The sequence below is a fragment of the Scylla paramamosain genome, chromosome 23, assembly GCF_035594125.1.
Source record: "Scylla paramamosain isolate STU-SP2022 chromosome 23, ASM3559412v1, whole genome shotgun sequence".
NCBI lineage: Eukaryota > Metazoa > Arthropoda > Malacostraca > Decapoda > Portunidae > Scylla > Scylla paramamosain.
The window spans coordinates 5,652,986-5,667,985 of NC_087173.1; the positions used below are offsets into that span (position 1 = coordinate 5,652,986).

The window sequence follows — 15,000 nt, forward strand, 5'->3', positions numbered from 1 at the left end:
GGACAAGTTTGCGGCCCGAGGAAGACTACAAGCAGGGAGACCATGAAAGAGTGAGTGGGGCAGGAATGACTGAGGACGGGTGGGCTGGCAGGGAGCTGAGTGGAATGAGTACAAGGTTAGATGTACTCTCACTGGGGTACAAGGGCCCTAGTCACGTGTTCATTATGTTGATTTACTTAAGTACAGCATCCCTCACCTTGGCGGGGAATATAAGAACATAAGATAGGATGATAAGGGATTCTATGAAATTCCAGTAGGTTTACACAAGGCACTTCCTGGTCTCTTTCTTCTAATGAACCAGGAGGATAGGTCAAGGGTGAAAATTTATATTAAAAAACGTTCATAATACTGTTTCCTGAAAAAACATTAGGGAGATCCACAACAAGTCAGTTTATTTTCTGAGATGACTTGCCAGTCTTCCTTAGAAACAGTTCAAGGCACAGGCAGGAGGAAATACCGAAACAGGAAGAAGGAGTGAAGATGCTGGGTAATTCTTTCACTAGTAAAATGGACAGAGAGGAAATATAAAGTCTTGTGTAGCGAGCCAGTCATGAGAAACCGGCTAATTATCTCCGTGGCCTTTCAAAACTGTCAAGGTGAGAGAGCAACAGCGTTTCAGAATACGAGCCTTAGTCCTTTACACGCGAGGCTGCACTACACTGTACCTTACTTGCCTGAGGATACTGTACATTTCCATCAGACAGGTGCTTGTATTCCTGTTCCTTCCCCGGCGACACGCGTGAGCCTCCCTTACACAGATACATAAAACATAAGGTACCACACCATCTCAGCCTTCCTGTGTTTTTCTTCCCTTCAGGACACACACTACAGGAGGAAGCTTTACATTCGCTTATTCTGACGGCAGCAGGCAAGCATTTAGTGTGTTTACGGCATCGAGTATGTGCGGAGGACTCGAACTCGGGGCTTGGGGACTCGTCAAACACAATGCCAACCACTCAGCCACCGCCTCCGTGTTGCTATGGCTGTTGCTGCTGGCACTCGTGTGGTAAGCGGGAGAGTTCAGTTCAAGCTCTCATTTTTTCTTTTTTTTTTCGTTCCATTCCAGTTATGCTTTTGATGATGACAGTAGTAGTAGTAGTAGTAGTAGTAGTAGTAGTAGTAGTAGTAGTAGTAGTAGTAGTAGTAGTAGTAGTAGTAGTAGTAGTAGTAGTAGTAGTAAGGAGTAGTAGTAGTAGTAGTAGTAGTAGTAGTAGTAGTAGTAGTAGTAGTAGTAGTAGTAGTAGTAGTAGTAGTAGTAGTAGTACTTAGCAGTAATAGTAGTCGTAGTAGTAGTAGTAGTAGTAGTAGAAGTAGTAGTAGTAGTAGTAGTAGTAGTAGTAGTAGTAGTAGTAGTAGTAGTAGTAGTAGTAGTAGTAGTAGTAGTAGTAGTAGTAGTAATGATGATGATGATGATGATGATGATGATGATGATGATGATGATGATGATGATGATGATGATGATGATAACAACAATAATAATAATAATAATAATAATAATAATAATAATAATAATAATAATAATAATAATAATAATAATAATAATAATAATAATGAGAAAATTGTGGAGTTTGAAGGTAGCTGAAAAAGAGGAGGAGGAGGAGGAAAAAGCAAAAAGGATTATTAGAGGTTGCAAACGAGATAAGAGAAGAGGAGCTGAAACACAGGATGGAAGAGGAGAGAAGGAGAGAAGGAGAGAAGTACAGAGAACTATTACAGATCATAGGAGGAAAAAAGCCACAAGAGAGAGAGAGAGAGAGAGAGAGAGAGAGAGAGAGAGAGAGAGAGAGAGAGAGAGAGAGAGAGAGAGAGAGAGAGAGAGAGAGAGAGAGAGAGAGTGGAAAGAAGGAAGGAATAAAAAATATGAAGACGATGACAACAATGATAATAATGCAGCGAAGAAGAAGAGGGGAAGTTAGATACCAACGAAGCGAATGAGAAGAGAAACAAGAGTGGAAGTAATTCGAAGTTATGAAGGAGAAAGGAAGAGTTTGAGAAGAAAGAAAAAAAGAAAAAAAAACAGAGGCAAGACGACTGGAGTACGACGCGAAACTGAGGAAATAGTAAAGGAAATTAACGCAAGAGGAAGAAGAGGAAGCAGTGAAAAGAGGATGAAGAGGATGTGATATGAATGAACTCAAACAAGACGTGAAATAAAAGGAAATAAACGCAAGAGAAAGTAGCGAGAAAAAGAGAAGAGAAAGAGGAAGGTGTGAATTAACTCTAACAATACATGAGAGAGAGAGAGAGAGAGAGAGAGAGAGAGAGAGAGAGAGAGAGAGAGAGAGAGAGAGAGAGAGAGAGAGAGAGAGAGAGAGAGAGAGAGAGAGAAACAAGCAAAATACGAATAAACAAAGAAGATATGAAAAAAAAAAAAACGAAAGGATCAGAATAGGAAATAACAAAAAAGTGACGAGGGAGAGAGAGAGAGAGAGAGAGAGAGAGAGAGAGAGAGAGAGAGAGAGAGAGAGAGAGAGAGAGAGAGAGAGAGAGAGAGAGAGAGAGAGAGAGAGAGAGAGAGAGAGAGAGAGAGAGAGAGAGAGAGAGAGAGAGAGAGAGAGAGAGAACACAAAGAGCAAAATATAAATAAACCCAAGACAAAACATGATAATGAAAGAATAATGAAGGTGAAAGCACAGTACACAAACAACATAAAAACAAACTGAAAGGACGCATAAAAAATACAAAAAATAACACAGATAATCAAAAAAAAAATCATTAAAAAAAAAAGCAACAGAGAAAAGGAAGACAAGCGCACGAGTGAAACTAAAACAAGATGACGAAAAGAAAAATACTCCAGCAAAAAAAAACATAATTAATGCTGACTCGAGGATGACCTTTGTACGACCTTTGTCAGACGAGGGCGAGGCTGAGGAGGATTACAACCCCTCAGAGGCGCCTCGTGTTTCTAGAGAGCAGGGAGGAGAGTGCTAGAGAGAGAGAAAGAGAGACAGAAGCAGTGAGAGGAAAAGATGGAGAAGAGACATTAGACTAACAGAGAGAGAGAGAGAGAGAGAGAGAGAGAGAGAGAGAGAGAGAGAGAGAGAGAGAGAGAGAGAGAGAGAGAGAGAGAGACAGTAATATCTCTCCCCCTCTTGCCTCTATTGTCTATCTCGTGTTAGCCGTCACCCAAACTCAACCTTGTTCATGTCCACCTTTCAATTTCTCCCTCTACGGTGACGCCCTGACATCCTCTCGCTCGTCTTCAAGGGAGAGATGATCCAAGACTGTCACGGGAAAACTGTCAGTGTCTCTCCCCCCTCCCCCCACTCTCTCTCTCTCTCTCTCTCTCTCTCTCTCTCTCTCTCTCTCTCTCTCTCTCTCTCTCTCTCTCTCTCTCTCTCTCTGGACGTAATGGAGGGAATGAGAGACAGAAGAATGGAAGAATTGGATAAGAGGAGCAAAGGAGGGGGAGGAAAGATCTCTCTCTCTCTCTCTCTCTCTCTCTCTCTCTCTCTCTCTCTCTCTCTCTCTCTCTCTCTCTCTCTCTCTCTCTCTCTCTCTCTCTCTCTCTCTCTCTCTTTTCAGGTAACACTTGTCTAGACAATCGTCAAACAGCCTTGATAGAAACTGCAGAGCTGACTTGTTACAACATACGTGACTTGAAGCTAGAGGAGGAGGAGGAGGAGGAGGAGGAGGAGGAGGAGGAGAAGGACGGAGATAGAGAAAAAGAGACACACACACACACACACACACACACACACACACACACACACACACACACACACACACACACAGAGAGAGAGAGAGAGAGAGAGAGAGAGAGAGAGAGAGAGAGCAGTACCCACATACCCCGCACATGTACCCGCATCTGCTTTCTGATTTATCGGAGCGAGAAAAATGATACGCGGGGGAAGCAAAAAGGACGCAAACAGAAAACTTTTGAGGCGGAGTTTTAATAAATTTGTACCCAAGTTTGAAGGCACTGTAAAATATTTTCCATCATTAGTTTCTGTCCGCAAGAAATGCCTCACCTCATCAATTCTCAGCCGCCGGTCGCAGAGACGCGCCTCCTGCCTCCTTGCTCGCCTTGCTCAAACACCAACAAACACCTTTTTTTACCTCTTTTTTTGTGTTTTTCTTCTGCCTCCACATAGTTATATATTATTTCATCTTCTCTGTGTGGTAAATGACTCTGAAATCTACACCAACACTGACTGATTGATTTTTTTTTTTTTTCCTCTGTCTTTCCACACAGAGCTGTACATTACTCCATCAACTCTGTGAAGTAAATAATTCTGAAGGCTCTGTTGCATTTCCAGGACCTGATTATGCACTGAGTTGTGACGCCGTGAAAATGAAGTACCTAACATTTGTACTTGGATGTACTTGAAAGTTCTTAAACTTTTGCCTTTTGTAGCTTTCTCTAATGTTGAATTAATTTTGACAAACTTATATGTTTTCAGCATTTCTTGAAAAGTTTATATTTATCATTATATCATTAAACCACCACCACCACCACCACCACCACCACCATCACTACTACTACTACTACTGTTACTACTACTGCTACTACTACTACCGTCACTACTCCCAGGAAATTAATGATTTAAAGGTACGACATCCTGATTGATGATTTCCAAGGCTGGTGTTGCATCTAACCTGACCTTCATTCATATCTGATATTATATTTTAATAAACTTGTACCTTGGTTTGATCATGAAGTTCCTCAAGGATACGACCTCAATCAATGTAGGCTAACTAACTGTAAGACGACAATTACCACTCGCATCACGTCTCATATTGAAAGACACGCCAGAAAACGATCCACAGTCTAGATTACAAGACTGAATTCAGCATCGCGCAATGTCGCCTTGGAGAAGAGTAGAAATCATACAGTGAAATAGAATACTGTGGCCGCTGTCCTCCACCGCCTCAATAATCAATGCCAAGAGCCGAGACACCGAGGAGTAGCCAACGATATTCTCTCCACCTGTCAAGGATCACAATTACTAAAACACCTTTCCCAGGGTTTCCTCTTACAAGCGCCGCATTTCGATACACTTTTGGCTCAGGTTAAAACATTCCCGTGACGATAAACCCAATGATATTCTTTCGAACTATTAAGAATTACAAATGGTATCTAACACTTTCCGCACCGTTGATGACCAGCCTTTTCATTATACGGGCGTTGCACTGTGATACACTTCTGGCCCAGGTGGAAGCAGGTAATTTGCGTGATAATGAGCCCAATCATGTTTCCTCGAACTAGTTAGGATTATAAATATTTCACATCTTTTGTATCATTATTGCCTAGTGTTTTAGTGAGCTTTATTTTCTCAGTGTGTGTGTGTGTGTGTGTGTGTGTGTGTGTGTGTGTGTGTGTGTGTGTGTGTGTGTGGGTGTGTGTGTGTGTGTGTGTTTTCTCAGGGGCCTTTTTTCTCAGTAGTTTTTTCCTCATTGGTTTTATTTTCTCTGTGGGCATTTTTTTTTTCTTCAGTGGATTTTTTTTTCCCAGCATCTTTTTTTCCTAAGTGGCCTTTTTTTTCAGTGGATTTCCTTCTCAGTGCACTTTTTTTTCTCAGTGGACTAGTTTTCCTCAGAGGACTCTTTTTTCTTCCTCTGACTTTTGTTGCCCTTGACCGGTGCCTCCTACACTACAAAAAAAAAAAAAAAAAAAAGCGCTGCACTCCTATATGTGTAGCTCAGGCAAAAGAAGGTAATTTTACGTAATAGTAAACTACTACGTATCCTCTCAGACTTTCAAGAATTACAAATAGTCAAAAACTTTATTGTCTTTAAGAGTCGGGAAATTCCTCTCTGAAGCACTGCAGTTCCATGTATTTCTGAATGAAGTAAAAGAAATCTGCGTTATAAACAATTCTAGACTTCCCAACCGAGAACTGAGGCCTGCCGTCAGGAGGGACACCCGAGGCACGAGAGGGATGCTGCAAAACAAGACGAACGCTTACAGAAAGTGTCGGCGTGTCATCGACTGCCTAACCCCACTGGAGATTATAGGGAAAGCTTTATGCAACACGGGTGACAAACAAACACCTGACAGTCAGTAATAACTAATGAGGCCAGGCAGCAATATAGGGAAAGCGTTATGTAACACTGGTGACAAACTCCTCAGGATCAGCAACAGCTAATGAAGTCTGAGAGAGGTTTAAAAAAGAGAAAGGTAGAAATGGTTCTCAAATAAAGTGGTAGATGAAAGGAACAGACCCAGTAATCTGCTTGTTAGTGCCGAGTCAATACGGAACAATAAAAGAAGATTAGACCAATTTGTGTAAGGAAATGCTAGGTGGGTATGGTTGCGCATGTGTTACACAGGGACTGCCACCAGTAGGTTTCATGGCTTCTTGCAACTTCCCTTGTTATATTTTTATATTCAAGACAGATGGTGATAAAGAGATGATGAAGACAGATACGAGTATTCCTTCAAACTATCAAAAATTATAAACATTCAACATAAGAACATACGAAATAAGGGAAGGTGCAAGAAGCGACCAGGCTTACACGTGGCAGTCCCTGTATGAAATATACCTACCTATTTCCACCTATCATCCCTATCCACAAACCCGTCTAATCTTCTCTTAAAGCTCCCTAATGTCTTAGCCCTAACAACATGATTACTGAGTCCGTTCCAGTCATCTACCACTCTATTTAAACACCACCTATGCAATCACTGCTGCTGCACTGAATAGTTCTGGCTTAATATAAACAAAGATAGTAACTGATGATAGCCCATAGAAAACTGAATAGTTAAACAAATAGGCAAGAAACACAAAAACACCACCTCCTACTGTTAGTTCTTCCTTTGTGTTCTCTTGTGTCACAGTGCCTCAGTGTTCCCCCATAGAGGCGCCGCGATACATTTCAGGTAAAAAGAAGGTAATTTGCGTGATGATAAACACGTCACCTTTAACTCCCAGCGGACCGGGTGAGCCTGACTGATGGCCTCTCACTCCTCTCACTCCTCTCCTCTCACAAACAGCCTCCATCGTTACTCTCTCCGCCAGGGGTGAAAAAAATTGGAAAGTGATTGAAAAGTAATGGCCTAAATTAACTGGAATAAAGAGGCCATAAATTTTCTTGGGCATTTACAGATAATTATAAAGCAGAAAATAATTGCTTGCTATACTGCGAGTCATTTAAGGGAGGGTGAAGGTGAATTAATGGGAAAATTATTGAGGAGTAATGAAATAAATCAAATGGAATACGTATAAAAGGTGCTAGTTATATGTAAATCTTTTTTCCGGCATTTACAGATAATTATAAAGCTGGAAATAATTGTTTTACCGCGAGTCACTTGAGGAATCGTGAAAGTGAATGAATGGGAAAATTGATTACAGAAGTATATGACGGACGAAATTAACTGGAATAAACACGCCCATAAATCTTGTTGAGTGTTTACAGATGGCGGAAAATCGTTACTAAAATGCGAGTAATTTAAGGAATCGAGAAGGCCAATTAAAGTGAAAAGTGACTGAAAAGTAACGGTCGAAATTAAATGCAAGAAACAGCCCATAAATCTTCTTGAGTGTTTACAGATAATTTATAGAGCGAAATATAAAAAGTGCGACAAATTTAAGGAACTGGTAAGGCGAATTAAATAAGTGAAAGAGAAATGTCTAAATTAACTCATATGAAACATCGCTACAATCTTTTCTTGAACAAACATTGCCAATAGATTCACAGATAACCACAAGGCAGGAAACTCTAACCACTCTATAGAGGAAGAGTATTTCAAAACACTTACGAAGGCGAACTAAAATGAAACAATAAATAAGTAGAAAAAGTAATTATCTATATAAACTTAAATAAACACACCACGAATTTATCCAGATCTTTTTTTTTCTTATTTATTTACAGACTCGCCAAAATAAAAGACAAGATATGATAAAAAAAAAAAAAAACTGCTCACAAATAAAAATAAAGTGACAGAAGCAAAAATAAGACAGCAGATCAAGTCATTTCCAGATTACCATAAAGAATTATTCAAGCCATTATAAGGCAGGTAATTGGAGCTTCAGTGTGAATTTACAGGGACCGTGGCAGAGAATGAACGATGTGTTTCTAAAGGTCAAAAGTATTCAAGTTAAAGCAGCCATTTAGTGCCAATCTACCTGAACACTAAAAGATAACAATGACAAGTTTAAGTTCCGCCTTTCACTCCTGTCACTCCTCTCAGTCACTATTTACTTTTCTGTTATTTTATTTTTTTTTCTTTTCTTTTCGCTCAGAGATGGGATTATGTATGTCCCTCGTCCTTTTATTGTTTTCCTATCTTATTATTTTTTTTTCCTTGACCACTTATTTTATCACTCACGAATAATAATAATATCTACAGAGGAGATTGACTGATTAATTCATTGACAGAGTGACTGACTGCTTAACTGACTCACTGACTGACTGACTAATGCACTGATAATTAAACATATGATAATTACAAGTGTGACAAATCGGTTTTACTTCACATGCACATTACCTCTCTTCTCTCTCTCTCTCTCTCTCTCTCTCTCTCTCTCTCTCTCTCTCTCTCTCTCTCTCTCTCTCTCTGATTCCAAACCTTGTTAAATTTGTGACGAAAAGAGAAAATAACACACACACACACACACAAAAAAAAAAAAAAGTAAAGAGAAAAAAAATGAAGAGGAAGAGGAATTTTTCGGTGACTCACGGACCTTCCTTGAGCAATGGTGTGTGTGTGTGTGTGTGTGTGTGTGTGTGTGTGTGTGTGTGTGTGTGTGTGTTTCATATTCCTAAAGCAGTGGAGTTCGTTTGCGAATTTTTATAGCATTTTTGTATGCATTGTGATTCGGAATTTGGTACACACGAGGAATAACAGACTCTCTCTCTCTCTCTCTCTCTCTCTCTCTCTCTCTCTCTCTCTCTCTCTCTCTCTCTCTCTCTCTCTCTCTCTCTCTCTCTCTCAGTATAGTATTGGATTCGCGTTCAAAGTTCAACCAAACTTTACGCTTTCACAATTTTTTATTGCTTGTTTTTTCTCCCTTCTCCATTATCTTCTTTCCTCTGATACTCTAATAGTAGTCTCTCTCTCTCTCTCTCTCTCTCTCTCTCTCTCTCTCTCTCTCTCTCTCTCTCTCTCTCTCTCTCTCTCTCTCTCTCTTTCTGTCCTGTTAAAATTATACCAACTGGGAAAATTGCTTCGGAATTTTAATAAAAAGGTGAAACTAACACCGAAAGAAAAATCCCTGAGAGGATTTTCATTTTTTACTTTCATCACACGGAAAAAAAAAAAAAGTGATGAATTTCTAGAGACAAATGGTATCCAATTTTCTGTGAAAGGGAAAGAAAGAGCAGGAATACTTTTCAGAATTCGGCATGCACCCGTTTCAGATTGTTTTATTTTTTCTTGCACGTCCTGAAAAGATGATGGACTTAATTCCCAATCTCGTCAAGTCGATAACAATCACGGAAGCTGTTGAGTTTTCCATCAGAAAATAATAATGCAGTATTGCAACAATTCTATTAATTGAAAAGCGAAGTTCCCTCAAAAAGATTTTATATTTATTGCAATATTTTTCTTCTTATACTACATGTAAAAGCAAACGCACAAAAAAAAATCAGATATATAGGTATTAAATGCGGCGCTCCGTACACAGCGCAGCATCAAAACACCTCCCACGCTCACCACGTCACCCTCCCACGCCCCCATCATCGCATTTACCAAGTGACCTTTCACGGACACACAATCCATCAATAACAAACCACTCTGTGATCTGGATAAGCCTGAGGAAACACAATTTTCGTCCATTCTTTAACAAGCTTCGAGCAAATACGTAAATGTTTTACGGCTTTCATTCCTACATCTCATTTATGTTTTGATTCCTTTTTTTTTTTTTTTTTTCATTTCTCAATGGTGGAAATCTGTTCACCTCTTTCCACCATGTATAAGCAAACACCGTGCACTGCAATACGACTTGCTACCACCAACACCGCCATATTGGTCTGTTTCGTTCTGTCAGTGTTCACACAGCCACAGCGGCGCACCCAATCGAAGGCATCTCAGCTAAGAGGCTTGCTAAATGCCGCGCCAGTGAGAGGGGCAAGACCGTATCATCGGTTTTATCGCCACTAAAGTAGTAAAGTAAGATAAACTGCTTATCTTGAAACTCGAAACGTCATTATCCCTTTCACTCCTAAGTCTCCTCGAGCTTGACGTGATGGTGTGGCGGGAGACTGGAACGATTTTAAAAGTCGCTGCAGAAACGGTGATCGAATAGTTCAAAGTGCTGAGTGCTGCTAGTTTTATTTATGCCAGTGAATTTCTCAAGCGTTACTCTGATGACCTAACAAGCGTCACATTGGCGTAAGTTGTCAAAGAGCTAAAAATACGACACACAGTTAAGACAATACATATTCAACACTACGATGAGCACGCAAGGATAAACTCGGGCTATTAAACTCACCTGGCTCACCGTGCGGAACGAGCTTATGTAGTTCAGGTGAGTAGAGCTGTTGTATAAGACATTACCGTGTCACTGTTACTGTCACGTACTCTAGCACAGCCTAACTACAGCTTGCGACCTCTTGGTTCTAGCATAATCCAACTACCACGCACAGCCTCTTAACTGATTTTGATAACAGTAATAAAATCGGTGACGGTAAGGATACATATAACAATCAAGTCTATAATGTTACCAAAATATAAATAGTTATGTATGTTAGTGTAAGAATGGCGCAATTATGTAATGGCCATGAGTCACACAAGTTTAGAATGTATTTCCTCCTCATATCTTAACACTACTATGGCCTATTGCATAACCAACACTAAGCACTGACCATAGGCCTAGACACATATAGAACTAAACTGACCTACTTTATCTTCCTTTGACTTTTGGGAAATGTCAAGATGAGCAGGCTTCCAGGGAACTAAGGAGAATCAAGAACATGACGACCATTACAATAATAGCAATAGTAGGCAGCTCTCTACTCATGTTGGGAGGTAATAAACGGTATTTGGCCCTATTTTAGCTTCTTTCACCCTAAAACTCCGCTTTCTCACCAGGTCCCAACACTGTTTTTTTTTTTTTTTTATGTAGGAAGGATACTGGCCAAGGGCAACAAAAATCTAATAAAAAAAAAATGCCCACTGAAATGCCAGTCCCATAAAAGGGTCAAAGCAGTGGTCAAAAATTGGTGGATAAGTGTCTTGAAACTCCCTCTTGAAGGAATTCAAGTCATAGGAAGGTGGAAATACAGAAGAAGGCAGGGAGTTCCAGAGTTTACCAGAGAAAGGGATGAATGATTGAGAATACTGGTTAACTCTTGCGTTAGAGAGGTGGACAGAATAGGGGCGAGAGAAAGAAGAAAGTCTTGTGCAGCGAGGCCGCGGAAGGAGGGGAGGCATGCAGTTAGCAAGATCAGAAGAGCAGTTGGCATGAAAATAGCGGTAGAAGACAGCTAGATATGCAACATTGCGGCGGTGAGAGAGGGGCTGAAGACAGTCAGTTAGAGGAGAGGAGTTGATGAGACGAAAAGCTTTTGATTCCACCCTGTCTAGAAGAGCAGTATGAGTGGAACCCCCCCAGACATGTGAAGCATACTCCATACATGGACGGATAAGGCCCTTGTACAGAGTTAGCAGCTGGGGGGGTGAGAAAAACTGGCGGAGACGTCTCAGAACACCTAACTTCATAGAAGCTGTTTTAGCTAGAGATGAGATGTGAAGTTTCCAGTTCAGATTATAAGTAAAGGACAGACCGAGGATGTTCAGTGTAGAAGAGGGGAACAGTTGAGTGTCATTGAAGAAGAGGGGATAGTTGTCTGGAAGATTGTGTCGAGTTGATAGATGGAGGAAGGTAGAAGGTAGCAGCCGATAAAAATATCAAATAGAGCCACGCGACTCTTCTTAATATTTACCGGCTTCTTTTTCCTCCTTTTTCTTCCCTCAGCCAGTATGCCTCCCGCATAAATAACAATAGTAGAAATATTAACAACTCAATTATCTCACCTCTTCATGTAAGCAATTACATAGACAGTTTCCAGTCCTCAGTCCGTGCCTCTATCTATCCCTCCTGTGACGTGTTGGCTGCCACAGGACAAAACCCAGCACCGGAGGAACAAAACATTCGTCCGTGGTGAAGTCCGTGAGATGCAGGTATTAGGTAAACAATGGTGACGTCATCAGCATGGCCGCCGCTCCCAGGACAAATGAGGACTTTGATGCGTCTCGAGTTGCCAAAGTTAGGCAATTATTTTATTTTTACTCTACTTAACTTCATTTTACTTCACATACAAAGAATTGAGTAGAAACAAAGGAAAATAATGTATAAGAAAACAAATTGCGCAGCAGAACCCACGCATACACTACAGCACAAGAATAGTACGTAAACTTATACAATAAAACATACGTGAAAAAGTCTAAGTCTGAAAGAATATTGATATGAGTTTTGGAGGCAACTCACTAAAAAAAAAAAAAAAAAACAACACCGGAAATCAATGAACGTAGAAAGAAAACGACGAGAACGACACGATTAATTGAGTGAGTGAGTGAGTGAGTGAGTGAGTGCGTGAGTGAGTGCGTGAGTGAGGGATTGACTGATTGACTGAATGACTGTAATGCACAAATATGATAATAAAAATGCGACTACGAGAACGAGAGCAGGAACAAAAACAAGACGAAATATGTAAAAGTGAACAAAAGAAGGAAGAACAGGCGGTTTGAAGAGGAATAATCAGGATGACGCAGAAGAAGGACGAAAGGAAAGAAAGGAGAGTTGAGGGAAGGAAGACTTTAAGAGATAAGACGTGTAGCAATTTATTACCATCAACAAATCCACTTAAGCCTGCATGGATACCAAATATTGTCACACACACACACACACACACACACACCTGAAGATGCGTCCAGCGAAACACATCTGCTGCTGTTTGTTCTTCGTTGGTGTTTCTTTGCGTTCCTTTGCAATGGTTCCTGAAAAGACATGACAACAATAGATAAATAAACACATAAAATACAAAAATAACGAAGGAAGAGAGGAAGAGAAGATAAGGAGAAAAGAAGAGGAGAGGAGAAAGAATATGAGAGACATGACTTTGATCTGAACGGTACCTGTTATTTTCTTCTTTATTTTGCTTCTGTTTGTTTACTTCTGGGGACCTGTGTGTGTGTGTGTGTGTGTGTGTGTGTGTGTGTGTGTGTGTGTGTGTGTGTGTGTGTGTGTGTGTGTGTGCGTGTGTGTGTGTGTGTAAAAGAAGTATACCATCTATTTCAATTTACATAAAAGAAGAAAAAGGAGAGAGAGAGAGAGAGAGAGAGAGAGAGAGAGAGAGAGAGAGAGAGAGAGAGAGAGAGAGAGAAATGCCCTGCACAGTAATACTCGTCGTTCTCACAACTAACGATTTATTTGCTCTATAAAGATATGTATCAAGATTTACTGCCATCCATCAAGTGTGTGTGTGTGTGTGTGTGTGTGTGTGTGTGTGTGTGTGTGTGAGTGTGTGTAGAAACAGCAGTAGGCACGAGTATGTATTTTCATCACAGACTAAACAAACTAAACCAAATGCACCAAAACTTAGACAATAATATAAACCACATCATCGCCTTCAGGAACACCTTCACTCCTCGATCTGTCCTCTGAATGCTCTGGCACGAATTAATAGCGGCGCTTAGTCCCAGGGGCATCACACGAACACCTGATTGGAACTACTCTACTACACCTGCCCTCATTACTGGCAAGAGAAGGAAGGAGGGAGAAGAGAGAACATAACTCTCAATTCAACTTTCCCCCTTAGCACATTCCAGGAAAAGTGAGGGCCATGTTTGTTGGGAAGAGCAGATATAGATGACGGAGATGATTGAAAGCAGCAGGAGCAGGAGGAGGAGAAGAGGAGGAGGAGGAGGAGGAGGAGGAGGAGGAGGAGGAGGAGTGCCTTAAGATGCTTCCTAAGGTGTCATGAGGCTGACGGATGACTGACACAGACAAGCATGCCTCTTCCTTTCCTCCTCCTTCCATCTTCTCCTTCATCCTCCACCTTTCAACTATCTTTACTTTTCTCTTCCATCTCTCTCTCTCTCTCTCTCTCTCTCTCTCTCTCTCTCTCTCTCTCTCTCTCTCTCTCTCTCTCTCTCTCTCGTTTTATTCATCCCCTTGCTTTTCTTTTCATATTTTTACTCCTTCCTCGCTCTAACATTTTTTTCCTTACTTTTCTTTCCTTGCATGTTTTTTTTTCTTTCCCTTCCCTTTGTTTCTGTCCTCTTCTTGGTTTTCTTTCCGTATTTCTCTATCCATCCTTCACTATATCTTTACCACTTTCTCTCTCACGTCTTTCTCTCTCTCCCTGGCTCCTCCCTCACCCTTTACCACTCTCTCACTCTCTCTCTCTCTTCCCTCGCCCCAAATTTATACATGCGAGGTACGAATGAAATCGTGCTCGATTTTCACCGAGTTCTCTTAGCATATTCAATTTTACAAGACGAGATATTGCGCCTTTTACATAATGCGTCGAGAGACTCGTCTCCGCAACACCCCTCGTGAGGAACTGTTGAGGGACACGCGAGTTCATTTTGCTGTGAATGAAATGTTTCGTGTGTGTGGTTTTGTTGCTGATGGTCGTGGATGTGTGTGAGTGTGTGTGTGTGTGTGTGTGTGTCAGACAGACCAGCACTACCAATAAACTTGATAATCTACAAGTTTCGAGTCGGTACCGGGACAAGTGAAGCAGGGAGGGACTCAGTGATCCCTGCCTCTAATGTCTCGCCCACAGCTTCACGACAACTCAGCAATCAGCGAGTTAAACAAGAAGCCTAATACAATACAGTGCTACATGCAAACATTGTTTATCGAACCGCTTTTACTTAGAATAATTTTTCTTCTGTAGTGCAAAATGATAAGCAAGAATTTTCAAACCAGCATGAAATGAAAGCACAATCTCAAAAAAAAAAAGAAAAAAGAACCACTACTACTGCTACCACTACTACTACTACTACTACTACTACTACTACTACTGCGACAATCTATGAACGGGCTCTACGCATTATAGATTCATGAAGTTTGCCTCAAATAAGGGAGCAGGAGCGTTCAAGTAAAA

General features: G+C 40.8%; 1 long non-coding RNA gene across 1 annotated transcript in view; it reads right to left on the reverse strand.

The window, feature by feature from the left end:
- Positions 1-12,074, reverse strand: part of LOC135112456 (uncharacterized) — a 43,755-nt gene extending 31,681 nt beyond the window's left edge. The window contains exon 1 of the long non-coding RNA XR_010274397.1: positions 11,921-12,074. This is a non-coding gene — a long non-coding RNA (uncharacterized LOC135112456). The remainder of the gene's footprint in view (positions 1-11,920) is intronic.
- Between the last annotated feature and the right edge of the window lie 2,926 nt (positions 12,075-15,000).